This window comes from Trematomus bernacchii, unplaced genomic scaffold (genome assembly GCF_902827165.1).
Source record: "Trematomus bernacchii unplaced genomic scaffold, fTreBer1.1, whole genome shotgun sequence".
NCBI classification, from domain to species: domain Eukaryota; kingdom Metazoa; phylum Chordata; class Actinopteri; order Perciformes; family Nototheniidae; genus Trematomus; species Trematomus bernacchii.
In genome coordinates this window covers 2,519,216-2,538,825 of record NW_022987733.1, presented here as the reverse complement: position 1 = coordinate 2,538,825, position 19,610 = coordinate 2,519,216, and positions in this window count along the sequence as shown.

Sequence of the window (19,610 nt, the reverse complement as noted above, 5' to 3'; positions counted from 1 at the left end):
TAATATATAAAAATATATGTATTTTGAGTTATGATCAATTGTGATTTAAATCTTTATCATTGTTCATTGTATATGTAAGTTATTTATATGTATGTAAGTTTTGTCTCGTGTGTATGTACTGTTTGTGATCGTTGTTGTGTCCTCACTCGTGGCCTGCACCTTGACGTGGTGAGTGGGCTTTAAACTAAGACAGGCCATTTATGTTTGAAATATCATGCTAACAAACCTGCAATTACAGAATTGAATGATAGTGGTTATATATGTTCATGTCTTGCTGACATTATTTGTTATCCTTTTCCGCATAGCCTCTCAGATGGATTCCTGTTTCATCTGTTGGTGTGCCACTGTCCAGTGTCTGCCGGCTGGCTCCCTCTCAGAAAAGTGCCATCTTCTGTCAACAGGAAGAACTGAGCCTCCCAACCAGCATTCTGACCATGAGTCTGACTCACTAAATGAAGCTCAGCGCAAGTTCTTTCAGGAAGACTGGGTATGTATACATTCACTCCGCAGCTGCTTATAATCAGCTCATCACAGGCGTTCTCTTTAACCTATTACATTCACCTCATTCTCCAGCAGCCAATCACCGAGCTGCAGCCAAACTTTAAAATGGTTCTCCTCTCTCCTGCAGTCAGCTGTGATTTCAGGTGTTCATGCTGCCGCCCGCCTCCTCCCCATCCACCTCCTCCCCATCCACCTCTTCTCCACCCACCTCCGTTCATCATATCCAGAGCCAGGAGAGCTAATCCAAAGACCTCATCACACCTCCTCTTCATCCCATCTCCTCATCAAATCCAGATCTTCATCATCATCACCAGTGTCTAGACCCCGGGGAGGTTCCCTATATGCTCACGGCTGCATTTCCCCCTTTAGATATAAGATTTCAGGATCGGGGTCTAATCGCCAAAGACTTAACATTTATCATATGACATGTGTCAATAAATGTTCTTTAAACAAAATGAAGTCTCTCCTGATTTAACTGTCTGGACCCCATCCTCAACTTTTTTTCAAACCACAACATGCCTTCAGAGGGCTTTCCTGTTGATCATAATTGGTGGATCTTTTAATCTAATAATTGCAATCAATATTATATATATTACCTTTTGATCTATATAAATTGTATTTACATTTGTTGTCACTATTTTTTCCACCTAGTTCTACAATGCCAGCCATAAGAGGTATACATTTCTTATTTTTGTGAATTTCTATATAAAATGCTGATTTTCTACCTGAAAATGCTTATGTATTTTTAATTACATTTTCGTAGAGCTTTGACTTTTTCAGCTGAATAAATATTATAACTAGATGGTTTTGTTCAGCATTGCCAGCTTCACTTTTGAGCTTTATGTTGTGCCCAGCATTCTCCTGTGCTCTGAAATCAAAATGTGGATAAGCATAACACAACACTAAAATAAACACTACAATACAACTTGTTATTTGACACACACAAGGTTGTTCATTTGTGTGTATAAATATAAAACACAGGCTATATATATATATATATATATATATATATATATATATATATATACATATACAAGTATAATTAATACAACTGTTAATTTGATTAGAGCTTTGACACATATATCTTTATTTATATATGTATAAGTATGACGACTTCCTCGGGCGATATCATGGTATAGCTAATTAATCTGGGTCAAAACGTGTTGTGCCCACATGCAAAGGTTGTAAACTCTGGTTTATCCCTGCGTGGTATTATAGTAATAGCAAACAGCAACGTTCAACTCCTTTAATGGTATATTGCAAGTGCAATAAGAAGCTACAGGGACGTTAATCTACGTCGGTAATATTAACTTTATTTAATACAAGATTTACATCATACAGCCCATGTAGTATAATATTTTACAAATGATGAATTACAGCAAACATGTGCAATATATCCATTATTACAGCTCCGTGGGCTGGCAGTAAGGCGATATGGGTCCGTTCTTATCCATGGGTAAAGATAAACTCATGTGGTGCTGAACACGTCACATCACATGAACGTGCCGGGCGGCGCGGTCCCGTGGGTTAGATGCGCGTTCATAATACAGAGGGAAATAACTCTCAGAATAACGTTATTAGCAAATTTTTACAACTTGAGGAACGAATGTTTTTAATAAGGGCTATACAAGTGTTCATACTGGGTAGTTTATTTAGTTTAAAAAAAATTATCAGAGTCCGGCGCACTTCCTGGGGGCTTGGTCCCAGCCAAGCCCCCAGGAAGTGCGCCGGACTCAGATGAAAATATTCGTGCTGGCCAAACGGCGGTACTACACTTCCTTTTGGTTGCCAGGCCCGGAAACACTTTTTCCCATTGACTTACATGGGGAAAGAGTGGTCTGTAAATCGTTGGATAATTTTTTTTAAACTAAATAAACTACCCAGTATGAACACTTGTATAGCCCTTATTAAAAACATTCATTCCTCAAGTTGTAAAAATGTGCTAATAACGTTATTCTGAGAGTTATTTCCCTCTGCATTATGAACGCGCATCTAACCCACGGGACCGCGCCGCCCGGCACGTTCATGTTACGTGTTCAGCACTACATGCGTTTATCTTTACCCATGGATGCACAATAAGAACGGACCCATATCGCCTTACTGCCAGCCTACGGAGCTGTAATAATGGATATATTGCACATGTTTGCTGTAATTCATCCTTTGTAAAATATTATACTACATGGGCTTTATGATTAAATCTTGTACCGTAAATGTTGTATTAAATAAAGTTAATATTACCGACGTAGATTAACGTCCCTGTAGCTTCTTATTGCACTAAGAAGCTTATTGCACTGTATATATATACATATATATATATATATATATATATATATATATATATATATATATATATACAGTGCAATAATTCTTTCATGCTAAATGAAGCTCTGTTGCTTGGATATCACTAGATCCTGTTACAGCGTAATATAAAAGTACATAACGATTGATGTGTAAATTAGCATAATTACTAGCTAACCGCTAGCTGCTAACTGCCGCCTCGTTAATATCAAATCTATCATAATAACAAACCATTACCATGCTGTCATGAACGTGCAGTGCTGTTACGTGTACGCAAATTGACGTGCTTGATGTGAACGAGCATTTTGGGGGGCATGGTTAAAGTTGCGCATGCGCTATGAGCGCACATACGGGTACTTTTCAGGCATGCCGGGTAATCTGTGACGTTTCGCTCTCTCAAGAGTTGGGCCATTTTATCATCATGCGCGAATGAGCAACTCTCATAGGAATGAATGAGGCCCCGCCTCCCACGCTGTATCCAGTTCTTATTATACATCCATGGTCCCAGCAGGTTGGGGCTGATGGTCTGGTTGTAGGAGAGGTGCTGGCACATGGGGATGGTGATCGGCTCGCAGACCCCCCCACTGCTGCCCACTCCATACTGCAGCAAGAGAAGAAGAGTGCACCAAGTCAGAGAGGGCAGAAGTACACACATCCTTTACTCAAGTAGAAGTACAGATATTCGTGTTTAAAAATACTCTGGTAAAAGTATAAGTACTGACTAAACTTCTTTACTCAAGTCAAAGTAAAGAACTTTGAAATGTACTTCAGTAAAAAGTACCCATAACTAGCAGCTGTTTTAAAGAGTACCTGACCTCCCTTTATATTAATAGAACAATAATGTCATTGTTAGCTAATGAATGTTTCCATGCTGAACAACGGCAACATGACAACGTTTTCATTGGTCCCTCTTCTTTAGAGAAGACCAGGAAATGATGGATACACGGATCGTGTTCAAATCAATAGGCACGCAATGACTCTAAATAATAATGATCACGCCACCAAACACACATTCAAACTAAAGGAACCCGCCGGTTTGGAAAATGTGAGAAGTAGAAAGTACAGGTATTTGGGTTCAACATGTAAGAAGTAGAAAGTACAGGTATTTGTGTTCAAAATGTAAGAAGTAGAAAGTACAGGTATTTGTGTTCAACATGTAAGAAGTAGAAAGTACAGGTATTTGTGTTCAACATGTAAGAAGTAGAAAGTACAGGTATTTGTGTTCAACATGTAAGAAGTAGAAAGTACAGGTATTTGTGTTCAAAATGTAAGAAGTAGAAAGTACAGGTATTTGGGTTCAACTTGTAAGAAGTAGAAAGTACAGGTGTTTGTGTTCAAAATGTAAGAAGTAGAAAGTACAGGTATTTGTGTTCAACTTGTAAGAAGTAGAAAGTACAGGTATTTGTGTTCAACATGTAAGAAGTAGAAAGTACAGGTATTTGGGTTCAACATGTAAGAAGTAGAAAGTACAGGTATTTGTGTTCAAAATGTAAGAAGTAGAAAGTACAGGTATTTGTGTTCAACATGTAAGAAGTAGAAAGTACAGGTATTTGTGTTCAACATGTAAGAAGTAGAAAGTACAGGTATTTGTGTTCAACATGTAAGAAGTAGAAAGTACAGGTATTTGTGTTCAAAAGGTAAGAAGTCAAAGTAAAAAGTCGTAGAAAAATAAGTAGTGGAGTAAAGTACTGATACCAGAAAAATGTACTTAAGTACAGTAACGAAGTATTTGTACTCCACTACTTCCCACCTCTGGACACATCCTTTACTCAAGTAGAAGTACAGATACTCGTGTTTAAGAATACTCGGGTAAAAGTAGAAGTACTGACTAAACTTCTTTACTCAAGTAAAAGTAAAGAAGTATGGGCTTTGAAATGTACTTCAGTAAAAAGTACCCATAACTACCAGCTGTTTTTTTTTTAAAAGCCAGAAATGCTCAAAAGTGTTCTGATATTAGTTGGTGATTTTACAATAAAAGTGTTTTCTAAAATCAAGTTGGATTCATTTCCTGAAACAAGATGATCCTTCTTTTACGAATACCACAGCAGCTAAAAAAACATGTTTCTTCTGAGATACAAGACTCTATATCTCCCTGCATTGTTACTTCTTAAGTTATTAGGTCTTATATCCAGTGTGAGCACATATTCTGACTGGAAATCAGACACATATACTTTTGAGTTTTTCGTAAACATCTGTCCTCAGAGAGCAGACTCACGTGTTCGCAGGACTCGTTGGAAAAGGCTTCACACCTGAGGGCTGTCGGCCACACAAAACCAAACTTATTCATCAGAGGTTCGCAGCCGGAGCGTGCGTGTTCACAGAGCGTCCTGCAGGGGGGCCGCGGCGTCCCCACCACACACTCAGGGGCGTAGACGGAGCACAGGAAGGGCTGGAGGTGAGGGGAGCAGCTCACTTTAACCAGAGGAAGAAACTGATTCATCTCCAGGCGGGCATCTTCCTGAGAGGCGTGGCCCAGGAGGTTCGGCAGCACAGTCTGAGAGTAGGGAAGGGTTCTGCACAGAGGGATGGTGATTTGCTCACATGATGCAGACGATGGTTGAGGGAAACCTTGAATCTGAAAGAACGGAGATAAAAAAACACGTGAAAAATGTAGTTATTTGGCATGGCTAAGTGTCTTACTGGCTTTCGCCTAAAAATGTCCCTCAAAGAAAAAAGGGAGCAACCAGAAAGAGAGACTCAAATGGACCACAAAGAAAAAACTACTTCTACGAGATCCTAAGAATACAAAGACATGCAAAACGGCTCCGAAGAGAAACAAGATGAACCCAAAGGAGACTAGTGGTGGCACATAGTGAAATCACTATGTAACAGTTGTGCTCCTATTGGCTAGCGCTCCAACACATGGTACGTGATAGGCTAAGAGGCGGGACATCTCTAAGCGGTTGACCAATCACAACAGAGCCGGCTAGCTAACCAATCAGAGCAGACTGGGCTCTGGTTTCAGACAGAGGGTGAAAAGAGGACTCTTTAAAGTAGAGACACTACATACTGATATACACCTGAACATCAGCAGGAGAGGACTCTTTAAAGTAGAGACACTACATACTGATATACACCTGAACATCAGCAGGAGAGGACTCTTTAAAGTAGAGAGACTACATACTGATATACACCTGAACATCAGCAGGAGAGGACTCTTTAAAGTAGAGACACTACATACTGATATACACCTGAACATCAGCAGGAGAGGACTCTTTAAAGTAGTGACACTACATACTGATATACACCTGAACATCAGCAGGAGAGGACTCTTTAAAGTAGAGACACTACACACTGATATACACCTGAACATCAGCAGGAGAGGACTCTTTAAAGTAGAGACACGACAAACTGATATACACCTGAACATCAGCAGGAGAGGACTCTTTAAAGTAGAGACACTACATACTGATATACACCTGAACATCAGCAGGAGAGGACTCTTTAAAGTAGAGACACTACATACTGATATACACCTGAACATCAGCAGGAGAGGACTCTTTAAAGTAGAGACACTACATAATGATATACACCTGAACATCAGCAGGAGAGGACTCTTTAAAGTAGAGACACTACACACTGATATACACCTGAACATCAGCAGGAGAGGACTCTTTAAAGTAGAGACACTACATACTGATATACACCTGAACATCAGCAGGAGAGGACTCTTTAAAGTAGAGACACTACACACTGATATACACCTGAACATCAGCAGGAGAGGACTCTTTAAAGTAGAGACACGACAAACTGATATACACCTGAACATCAGCAGGAGAGGACTCTTTAAAGTAGAGACACTACATACTGATATACACCTGAACATCAGCAGGAGAGGACTCTTTAAAGTAGAGACACTACATACTGATATACACCTGAACATCAGCAGGAGAGGACTCTTTAAAGTAGAGACACTACATACTCTTACAAGTCTTTGTAATGCAATGCTGATTTATAATTATTTGTATTGAAGGTACAGGCTAATGCACGTTCTTTGTTTCATGCAATCATTACTAATATGAATATTAAATTATATTTGTATACATTTTATTTTAGATTAAACATCTGTCAAATCCTTGTAATGCAATTCTGTATCATTATATATGTGTTCTCACTTCTTTAAAGAAAGAATAAACATACATAAAGCACATTTGGTTATTTTCTTTTAAATAAGTGCTTTCAGATTTAAGGCATTTTCTATGTTTTTTATTATCATTTCTTTGAATTGTAATATATTTCCCCTGATGTTTCCCCCTCACTGCTTTAACGTGAAAGCTGACCTATTGTTTTTATGTGTATCTATACATGCTATATACTCATCATCAGAATACTTTGTTCATCCTGTGGAAGAGTTAGTATATTTGTATTAAATGAATATCTGAGCGCTCTTACCTTCTCCAGAGAGACGGTGGAGGATGTTGAGGAAAGCGTCTCCTGAACACTAAAAGAGGAATAATATCGTGAAAAAACCCGTCTTCGGTCCAGCTGTTGTTTAGACTAAAAAACACGCCGGCAATGGACCACACTGAAGCGTCTACGAACTGGGGTCGGTCGCTTCAAAACATGGATGAAGAAGTGGGGCCTGGCAGACAGCGCTGCATGCGAGTGCGGTGACCCTGAACAGACTGCCCAACACATAACCACCACCTGCCCTTTATATAGACCACCCTCTGAAGCCAGCCTCTTCCACTCAGGACCAGAGATGCGGGCATGGCTACACGACACCGAGTTGGACCTCTGACGTTACACGAAAGAAGAAGAAGACTAAAATACAAAAACCTTGAGACGTGACCTTCTGTGTGAAACTAAACTTCATAATAATAATCTCTCTGTTCTGCATCTCTGCTTTTAAATAACATTCATTAAATATCAGCAGCGGTGAAAGTTCATTTACTCGAGTAATGTGCTTAATTAAGCAAACTTAATGTAATTGAACTTTACTTATTATATATTTACTGCACTACATTCATCTAAATGACTTTCCAAATACTGATTTTGACACTCAAAACATGCGAATAACTTGTAAAATATCTTGTTTTAAAGGTAAATGTAACTATGAAAGATTATATATAAAATCTCAAACAATAAATGGGTTGATTGAAAAAAAATCTAGTCATTTTTTGTGTAAATTTGTTCATTATTTTGACAGTTTTTAGGTTTTTATGCAATAATCAGTGGTGAAATGAATATCTACATTTAGACAAGTATTTTAGTTAAAGGCACATCTCGGGTACTTGTACTTTACTTGAGTACTTTCTTTTTACTTTATATTTATATACACTTCATCTCAAAGGATAATCATGTAGTTTTTACCGCGCTACATTTATCTGACATCCTAAACTGTAGGAATTTAAATATGAACTCACAAAACATTTAAAGAACTGTAACATATGAAGCTTGGCTGTTGAATAAACCGTCAGAATCAGAATACCTTTATTAGTACTTTTTGACATTTGATATACTTTAACTGTTGGTACTTTTACTCAAGTAAATACATAGATTAAATACATTGAATAAATAACTGAGTTGTTTTTCTTTCTCCGTCATGTAGTAATTCTGGGGCGAGGCTGAGAATCTGCTAAATAATGTATTCATAATAAAGTCTTTGTGTTTCATTCTGATTGTCTTTATCGTCTCTATTTTGGATTTCAATCTGCAAGTCGAGCAAAGGAAGACCCTCATCTTCGCCTGACACTGTTGCTTTTATTGCTTTCAAATGGTCTATTGTTTTTAGTATAAGGCTGTTGTTGTTGTTGTTGTGTTTTTACTTATTTTATCGAGACGAAGTCCAGGGGCGGACTGGCCATCGGGACGTTGGGGACGAATCCTGAGGGCCAGTACTGAAGTGGGCCGGTCGGACGATGTGGGTCGGTCGGATAAGTCCCCCCCCCCGTCGACAATTTACTAGCGATATTTCTTTGGGCGGTAACGAAGTGGGCCGGTTGAGAGTCCCGGGCTGATTTGTAGTCCCAGTCCGCGCCTGGCAAAGTCCCTCCCCTTCCGGGGGACCTCCATGGGACCTTATTTCGGAAAGATTATGTATTGAAGTCAATGGCGAGAGAGAAATTATCTTTCGATCCCGTTTGAATTGTGCCACGAATTACACATATGTTGTTTGTCAATTTAAAAGATAATTTTGCAAGTCAAAAAAATTAAAATAGGTCGTAAAACTGTGAAGTAAGACTTTTGTTTTTGTGAAACCGCTCAATGAACATCTCTGGTCTCGCACAACACACGTCACCAACACCAAGATGGCCGGATTTGTAGTCTTTCTAGTTGCATATTTTTCATGGAAATGATTTTTTAAGATTGACAAACATCAATGTGTAATTCATGGCACAATTAAAACGGGATCGAAAGATAACTTTTCTCTCGCCATTGACTTCAATACATAATTTTTCCGAATGAAGGTCCCATGGAGGTCCCCCGGAAAGGGAGGGACTTCGCCTCTCTATGGCTTGTGAGCTGAGCTGTGTGATCTCTGTATTTCATTTGTTTCTTTATTTCTCTGAACAGCGCTTTGGTCTGGAGGTTTTAAAGTGCACTACAAATAAAGTTGTATTGTATTGTATTTTGAAAAAGAAAAACTGTCTCGTCTATCATCTGAATTCCTAAGCACACAGCTTCAACTGGCTTCACACATCATGGAAAAGTACTAGAATATTTTACAGCAGGCACAAGTAAAAGTGAAACTGTGAAATTACACCTGTAGATTAAAGAAAGTAGGTCAGTTATATACACTCTAAATACACATTACTGGACATAACAAAGGCGGATAATGATCATGTTTAATAATATAACTATTCAACTTTTAGATAAAATCCCTTACCAACAACAACAACAACAACAACACACAAACACATTCTCTATAGGCAGATATTTGGAGCCTGCGCTACAAGGGATTATTACTTAGACATATAATCAGCTTTTTCAGTAGAGACTTACAGAAAGACAAGAAAACTCATAAAAGCTATAAAAATGTATTTATCTGGTATCTCTTACATTTAGTAAAAAACCCTCTATATACACTTTTATATACTTCATTTACGATTGTAGATTGTAAAGAACGTGTTGTTTGCTTATTATACTCTGTTCTTTTACTCAAGTAAAGCCTGTGTGTACTTGTCCAGCACTGTTCTTTCACATACCTGTTACACATATCAAGAGCCTTTATATATACAGTCTAGATCGAGAGCAACAATGAATGGTGTCAAAGTCCTTATATGTGCACCGAAAGCTGGTTAAAAAAAGAAGCATCCAATCAAATCAGCGCATAGACGCAACGAGCCAATTAGAGCACAGTACTGGGCGGGACCAGGCGGAAGAGTTTTGAGATCTCTCGTTTCAAATAACCCCTGTATTTGTTACTTTATACCCGCCTGAAAATCAATTATATCCGCCTGAATGGTCCATAAGAAGACTGATATTCTTACAGTGAGGTTTTAATTTAAAATTGATTTCAGAAACGCATTTTATTAATGTCTGACTCCCTGTAATCCGTGTGTTTTCTATACAACCAACCTCCAACTGACGTGTCACATCTCCTTGTTATGTTTTGAGTCATGTTGAGTTTCACTTTCACTTTGGCAAATAACTGCTGCGCAGTGCGCACTAAAGGTAAGCCTAACTGCGGATTTAACCATCGACATATAAACATATATTATTGAACACTTTGATTCAGTCTCACTACATATTAAATATGTATATATGTAATACTACTCGTGCTGTAACGTTACCTCGAATGCTATCTAGTTTATAAATGTCTTTAACTGTGTATGCTAGCTTGGCCTCAGTTAGCTTAGCACAAACTTCCTCATTGTTCTCGAAAACTTTTTTTAACGGCTTTATAAACCGTTAATGTGACGGTTGGTCGCGATGTTTTTGTGTTGCTGTACATTGTTACCACAACCGAAGCTGAATTAAAGTTAGTACTGTTACTATCAAAGATGTTGTTTATCTTTGTCGGACATTTTGTTATACGACTAATGTGTTATTTCCGATTACAGGAAACTCTTGTCATATTTAATCAAACATTATTTAAAGCTCCCATGTCATGCTTTTCCGGTTATTACCCGTCCCCTTGTGTGTTATGAAGGTTTTTATGCATGTAAACGGTGTGCAGAGTCAAAACCCTCAAAGTACACCCTGTAGCGAGTAAAACTCTAACACAGAAAATACCTCCCCAAAACGCCTCGTTGGAGATACGTCACTGCCCATTTGATTCTTCCGGGTACCGCCTGATGTCATGCGGTACCCGGAACGAAATGGACCAATCCCGAAGAGCTATGGCCACACCAGCAGCGGCGTGTTCCTCCTCCAGAGGTTCGAAGAACCGGCATTTCACAGACGAAAGCTTCCAAAACATTGCCCAGTTTGAGGCCGGATATGCACAGCTTGTTTGGACCGTTTGGAGCAGGGGAAGATCTGGGTATACAACCTGTAAGTTTGCATTGTTATTTGTGTATTTATCAAACAAGACTGTTTAAATGTGTAAACTGTGTTGGACTGCTAAGCCATTGACACAGTGCTAACTGTGCTAACTAAGTTGCTAGCGTTTCCATATATCAACTCTAATATCAGCAGATGGCCTTGCATACATGTTTGTCATGGCAGGAGAATGTCTGCATTCACACACACGGAATACTCATACAGTATACTGTACTGTGATTTACCGTACATTGTGACCGTACATATACTGCATGTAGCTAACGAGGCTAGCTGTATGCTAGCGCAAAACAATGTATTCATGCAAGTTACATTGTATGGTAGCAGAATACCCGTATACGATTGCAATTATAAACACGTTATTGCTAGCCTAATATGAACCACTAGCTTTTGTTCATAGTAGTTTTATTACACTGCATTATAGTTGCCTTTCCTCCAAGCTAACGTTCATATCGTGTTAGCTACCAAGGTAAACAAAGCTAGGTTAGCATATTAGCAGGCAAGCTGTTCATTACACAACTACTACTAACGAATCTAAAACAACTAAGTTTCTCTAATATTTTGTGATTTGCATTTGATTTCGTCCAGCCAGATCCTGGCGGACAATCCATGACGTGCTAAAAGGCACTTCTACTACTACTGAGGCGTCGTGCTAAAAGGCACCGCACCGGCTGTGCGCAGGCAAGATGCAAGGAGGAGGAATGGATGATATACCGTGTATATATGTATATTTATGTTCATTTTGTACATTTCTAAAAATAAAGTTTAATGGAAATACTTAGTAGGCCTATCCTTTCTTCCCTGAATTCATATATAGCAAACCATGATTTGATTTCTCATCAAACAGTAGTAGTTTATAACGGGTAAAAATAACTTACTCTTTGTTATGAGCGGCTCGTAGGCCACAAAGACAAGGAGACATACACGAGTTTACAAAACCACGGCACATTTATTGTGATAAATGCAGAGATAGGTGGTTGAGAGGATCGCAGAGTTAGTCTTCCTGCAGCCGCTTTGGAGAGAGACTGGGGCCGTAGTGTCCGGAGGTGTCCGTGATCGTGCTGATTAGCCTCTTCAGCTCCACCCCATCGTAAGACAAAGGCCCTGGGGCCGTCACACTCTTCTATAACAACAGTTAAAAATATATATGTATATAAAATATACGGCTGTGCCGACGCCATGATAAGACTGATGTTACGCTGAGAGCAGCCGGGAAAAGCACTGTTAGACATGGGCGCAGCCTCTCTGGTGGTTGACTAATCAGAACGAGTGGCCGAGCTGACCAATCGGAGCACACTAGGCTCACAGGGAGGGGGGGGGCAAGAGCTCCAACGAGTCGTTTAGTGGAGAAAGTGAATACTGCTGAATACACATGCTTGACAGAGATGCTGTATGCGAAACCAATGTGAGTTTGGAAAATTGCACAGTATAAATCTATTTTAGTATACCTCAACAATGTAATTATGATCAGTGGAAATGGCCATGACATGGGCCCTTTAAGTTAACAAGAAATACCCAAATGTAATGTAATTCAGGACAATTTTTAAGCATTTCACTTTTATTTTCTGCTACTTCAGGTCTACTACCCTACATTTAGGGGGGAATTAATGAACATTTAATCCACTTGACTTATTTAATGATATTACGATTAATCAACAAAAAATACATTATGATACAAAACAATTAATTAATAAAAAACAGTTAATAAATGAGCTGAAATTAAATGTATTTTCAACAGCTACTATATTAAACATGATTAACACATTAATGTGTCATTAAGTATAATCAAATTGTGAAATACACATTGTTCTGAAATGAAATCATTCTACATAATGAGTATTTAACACAGAGTCAAATATACATATTCTAATGGCAGTACATCTACTTGCATTTTGTATTCCAGTTCTTTACTTTTAACAAAGAAAGGGGAAGAATTGTAGGAATAAAATAACTTCTGTCATTATTTCTTCTCCTCTTACAGGCAGCTCTTCTCGGTCAGTGTTCGTACATCTTTCATCTCCAGGTATTCACTTCTCCTGATTGTTATCAGGGAAACCTGAATGAGTTGTTTTTCTACATTATTAAACAGGAATACTTTTACATTCAATTTTGACTTTCAAAAAGAAGATTTGGTCTTTAAAAAAACAAGAATTAGGAAATGGAATATAACAAGTAATTTATTAATCAACTTGTAATTCCCTCTTTAAATAATCCAAGTCCAGTTTACATTCAAAGGCTGGATTTTAATCTGTATATTTTGGTGCTATTTCATTGATTTATTGATAAAATAATAAAGAATGTTCACAATAAAAAAACAGTAATAGAAGAATATGCAATGTGAGGCCTAACACCTAAAGGCTGATTGAGGGTCTCTTTAAATACAATTATGTATTCAAAAAGGAATATGAATACTTCTTCAATACAATTTTTATTTGACTGCAAGATTTGTGTTTGTATTTTATTCTGTAGTTCCTCGACCATCCCTTTCTCCATGAGTGGAGCTGAGTCAAAAAAGAGGTGAGATGAAGACCTTTTCATGTTCATGTCAGATCCAGCTGTTTGACAGGCTAACCGGGTTCATTCTGGACATCCAGACGTTTTGTTCAAAGAGATTAGTTAGTTCAATTTCTGAGAAATAAAACACTGGTTTCTTTGATTCAAAGCATTTAGTCTTTGGTTATAAACCTCATGACATTTTGATTTGAATAACCCAAATGAAAAAGGTGAAACACAGTGCTGTGCTATCAGCGTCTCCTTCACTAAAAAACAACATGGTAATAAAAAAAGGAAGCCTGCCATAACTCCATTCATGGCAAAGTGCTGCTAGTTTCAACATCACATCAATATTCAACATTGAAACTAGCTGAACAAACCTTATCGTGAAGGCAATGCCTTTGTTCTAGAGCAGTGTTAATGACTGCATTAGAAACAGGAATATTGAATAAATATGTTTTTAAGGTTTTGATAAATTTGAAAATCACAAACAACTAAGAAACATATAATGTAACTTCTTCTTTAATCTCTCAGCCCCTCCACAGTACTCCAAAGTGCACCGATGGGTACACACACCCCCATTTGAGAAACACTAGTCCAGCTGACCTCCTTTGTCAAACATGTTTTGCTATGGGAGGACATTTGTAACACCATGTTTTAGTCAGTAAGCTCCTGAACCTTCCACCTGTCTGTCAACGCTCCATCTCTGCAGGGCTGAGGAGGAGAGAGAAGATCCTCCTGCAAAGAGACCTGAGATCAGGGAGAAGGAGTTAAAGGAAGAACGCTTGGCTCTCAGACGGTAAGAGTCCATGTATATGAAGGTCAACAGAACCTTTTGATCTGAATTGTCTTGAGAGTATAACTATATAATTTAACACTAATTTACTTTTCCTGCATTGTTGATTTATATCTATTTGCCTAGTCCTTATTCTTTATTTAAATGTAATGAGATTTTTCTTTAGATTATGGAAATATATAGAATACAAATAAACATGTAGTAATAGAATGAATAAAAAACATGACACGAGATAAACTCTGAACTTGAACAGGTGAAAGTACATACAGAGTAAAGGTTGAATATATATACTAAGCTTCATCAAACACATGTATCTGGTTTCTATGTGTTATCAGTGGGCAGATTGGACATGCTGATGAAAGCAGAGTGAAGTCAACACACTGGGATAATAACACGTTTTCATTGATGTTTCATTAAGAAATACCACAAGAAAGAAGAGGAACTGTAGGAATAAAATAACTTCTGTCATTATTTCTTCTCCTCTTACAGGCTGCTCCTCTTGTTCGGTGTTCGTACATCTAACCTCTTCTCCAGGTATTCACTTCTCCTGATTGTTATCAGGGAAACCTGAATGAGTTGTTTTTCTACTTTATTAAACAGGAATACTTTTACATTCAATTTTGACTTTCAAAATGAAGATTTGGTCTTTAAAAAAACAAGAATTAGGAAATGTAATATAACAAGTAATTTATTAATCAACTTGTAATTCCCTCTTTAAATAATCCAAGTCCAGTTTACATTCAAAGGCTGGATTTTAATCTGTATATGTTGGTGCTATTACATTGATTTATTGATTTAGATGTTTTATTAATAGCACATAAAGAAATTATGTTCACAATTAAAAACAAGTGATAGAAGAATATGCAATGTGAGGCCAAAGACCTAAAAGGCTCATTGAGGGTCTCTTTGAATACAATTATGTATTCAAAAAGGAATCTGAATACTTCTTCAATACAATTTGAAATTGAAGGCAAGATTTGTGTTTGTATTTCATTCTGTAGTTCCTTGAACATCCCTTTCACCATGAGTGGAGTCAAGGAGAACCTCCAGTACTTTAAGCGTCTGAGTGAGGAAGACGAGTGTTGAGATGAAGACCTTTTTATGTTCAGATCCAGCTGTTTGACAGGCTAACCGGGTTCATTCTGGACATCCAAAAGTTTTGTTCAAAGAGATTAGTTATTATAATCTTATTATTGTTATTGTATTATTTATTAGTAGAGAAAAAACACACTAGTTTCACCTGTTCCTTTGATTCAAAGCATTTAGGCCCCGGCTCCACGAGGACAAATACGGCAAAACACATCGGAGTAACGCAAACGCAACCGCAAAAAACCTTCCGTCCCCACGCAATATACACCGGATTGTGTCAAGCTCCACGAGACGGCTCCGTTTACATCCAACCGCTGGAAAAGCTGCAGTACATATGCCGAACCTGTACGTGGCGCTGTAACTTCCTCCACAAAAGCAGCGAAGAAGAATGGTTGTCATGGCTGCACTTCTGTTCATTCTCCGCGGTGGGGGCGGAGGGAACCGGGCAGAGTTTTTCGCCGGTCAGCGTGTGTTAAAGTTTAAATCTTCATGCTTCCTCATGCAGCAGCTGATCCAGTAAGTAAACCCGACAGTAAAAATAAACATATTTATAACTAGTTTAGGTAATTTGAGAGGTAATTAAAATAGCTAAGGGTGGTGATCTGACTTGAAGTGTGTGTTTTGCTCCCGCTGCATCACAGCGGGAGGAGCTGCGTGTCTCCGTCCTGTCAGATTAGACTTCACTCGCGTTTATGTTCATATCGAGATAAAGATAAATAATCTGAATTCAGTGTGCAGTGTACTTTTGCGGGGGTGAGCAGCAGAGGTGGGGAGAGGCAGGGCTATGAAACGCATGACCGTATAGGCGACCACACGGCCCCGTTGGACCCCCCAGAGCGCTCCGTTCCCAGATCTATCCACCTTTGGACCCGTTGTCGTTTGCGGGGTCTGTTTCTACGTTTCTGTTACGGCGTCGTCGAGCTTAATGGGCTATACGCATGAGAAATATGCGGATTCAACCCGTTTTCGTCCTCGTGGAGCCTACGCCTTAGTCTTTGGTTATAAACCTCATGACATTTTGATTTGAATAACCCAAATGAAAAAGGTGAAACACAGTGCTGTGCTATCAGCGCCTCCTTCACTAAAAAACAACATGGTAATAAAAAAAGGAAGACTGCCATAACTCCATTCATGGCAAAGTGCTGCTAGTTTCAACATCACATCAATATTCAACATTGAAACTAGCTGAACAAACCTTATCCTGAAGGCAATGCCTTTGTTCTAGAGCAGTGGTAATGACTGCATTAGAAACAGGAATATTAAAGAAATATGTTTTTAAGGTTTTGATAAGTTTGAAAATCACAAACAACTAAAAAAGGCAGCGCCTCTCGCCCCCTGACCATGAACCTGGACCTAACCTCCCCCTCAGGTATTCACTTCTCCTGATTGTTATCAGGGAAACCTGAATGAGTTGTTTTTCTACTTTATTAAACAGGAATACTTTTACATTCAGTTTTGACTTTCAAAATGAAGATTTGGTCTTTAAAAAAACAAGAATTAGGAAATGGAATATAACAAGTAATTTATTAATCAATTTGTAATTCCCTCTTTAAATAATCCAAGTCCAGTTCACATTCAAAGGCTGGATTTTAATCTGTATATTTTGGTGCTGTTTCATTGATTTATTGATTTATTGATCAAATAAATAAAGAATGTTCACAATAAAAAACCAGTAATATAAGAATATGCAATGAGAGGCCAAACACCTAAAAGGCTCATTGAGGGTCTCTTTAAGTACAAATATATAAACTCCTACCATTTCTCCCTGTCAGTGAACGCAGCTTGGAATTCAGTGCTGAGGAGGAAAGAGCAGATTCTCCTGCATCGAGCTGTGGGTCCATGATGAGTGACGACTCCATGGGACTACTTGCGGATTTCTAACGGTAAGAGTCAATGTCTATGTAGGTCAACAGAACCTTTTGAGCTGAACTGTCTTCAGAGTGTAACTATCCTCGTCCTTATTCTTTATTTAAATGTAATGCTCCTTTATCTTTAGATGATCCATATCAGACTCTATTAGTCCAGGTTTTCTTCCTTTCCCTTTGGATTCTCCTGCACCGAGCTGTGTGCTCATGAAGAGCGACGGCTCCATGGATTTCCCTGTAGCTTTAATAACTCTTAATCATCATTTCCATTACACTTTCAAACTGCAAGATTCTATGTATTATCTTAGATGGGATATAACTCTATACATCTACAAGTTAATGTGGTAACGTGCATTACAACACTTGCATTGTTCATCACTTACTGATTGTATTTGTTCTCCAGAGATCCAGGGATAAATGCAGGACCCTGGAGAGAACTGGACGGACCTGGACGGACCTGGAGAGACCTGGACGGACCTGGAGAGACCTGGACTCCATGGTCTCGGTGTGTACTAGCAGTGTTGTCGCCTCACAGAAGCAGAGCAGTGAACACAATAACAAGATCTAACTCACCAATCGCAGTAAATCACACCTAATACAGAAGAGAATATTATTATTACGTTCATTTTATAAAGCTTAGCTACTTTGTTGCGGTCTGCTGGGGGGCAGCATCAGAGCTGGTGATGGAGATCTTCTTCCAGTCGTTCTTTACTTGTAATTTTTAAGATTTCTCTGCAAAATACAAATAAAGATTATTTCAACCAATTACCTTTTATTGTAAATGGGAAGTCATTGTACAGAATTCACATGTTAACCAAAAAACACAAACTTCAGACATTGATAAGAAGATCTAACGAAGTCTCAGTGTTTAATATCTCCTTGAAGGATGAAGATTTGTGAATGTAGGACATAAAATGACGGCTCTTAACATCTGTACTAATTTAAAAAGAAAACCTTCCTTTAAGCTGATTTATAACTATTTGTATTGAAGGTACAGGCTAATGTAGGGCTGTGCAATTAATCGTATTTTAATCTCGATTACGATTTTGGCTTGCAACGATTACGAAAACAACGTAATCGAAATAAAACGATTATTATTTTTATTAAAAAAAAAAAAAAAATGTGATTATTTTTTTTTTTAAATATTTTTTTTTATTGGTTTTTCAGTTTAATTATACTTTAAGTTCAGGGTAATCAACTGTTAAAAACATACTGTTCCAATTTTATTTTTCAATAAATGGATGTTTTCAAAGTAAATGGATAATCATTTTTAATAATCGTGATATCAATTATTGACCAAAATAATCGTGATTATGATTTTTGCCATAATCGCACAGCCCTAGGCTAATGCACGTTCTTTGTTTCATGCAATCATTACTAATATGAATATTAAATTATATTTGTATACGTTTTATTTTAGATTAAACATCTGTCAAATCATTGTAATACAATTCTGTATTATTATATATTTGTTCTCACTTCTTTAAAGAAAGAATAAACATACATAAAGCACATTTGGTTATTTTCTTTTAAATAAGTGCTTTCAGATTTAAGGCATTTTCTATGTTTTTAATTATCATTTATATGAATTGTAATATATTTTCCCTGATGTTTCCCCCTCACTGCTTTAACGTGAAAGCTGACCTATTGTTTTATGTGTATCTATACATGCTATATACTCATCATCAGAATACTTTGTTCATCCTGTGGAAGAGTTTGTATATTTATATTAAATGAATATCTGAGCGCTCTTACCTTCTCCAGAGAGACGGTGGAGGACGTTGAGGAAAGCGTCTCCTGAACACTAAAAGAGGAATAATATCGTGAAAAAACCCGTCTTCGGTCCAGCTGTTGTTTAGACTAAAAAACACGCCGGCAATGGACCACACTGAAGCGTCTACGAACTGGGGTCGGTCGCTTCAAAACATGGATGAAGAAGTGGGGCCTGGCAGACAGTGCTGCATGCGAGTGCGGTGACCCTGAACAGACTGCCCAACACATAACCACCACCTGCCCTTTATATAGACCACCCTCTGAAGCCAGCCTCTTCCACTCAGGACCAGAGATGCGGGCATGGCTACACAACACCGAGTTGGACCTCTGACGTTACACGAAAGAAGAAG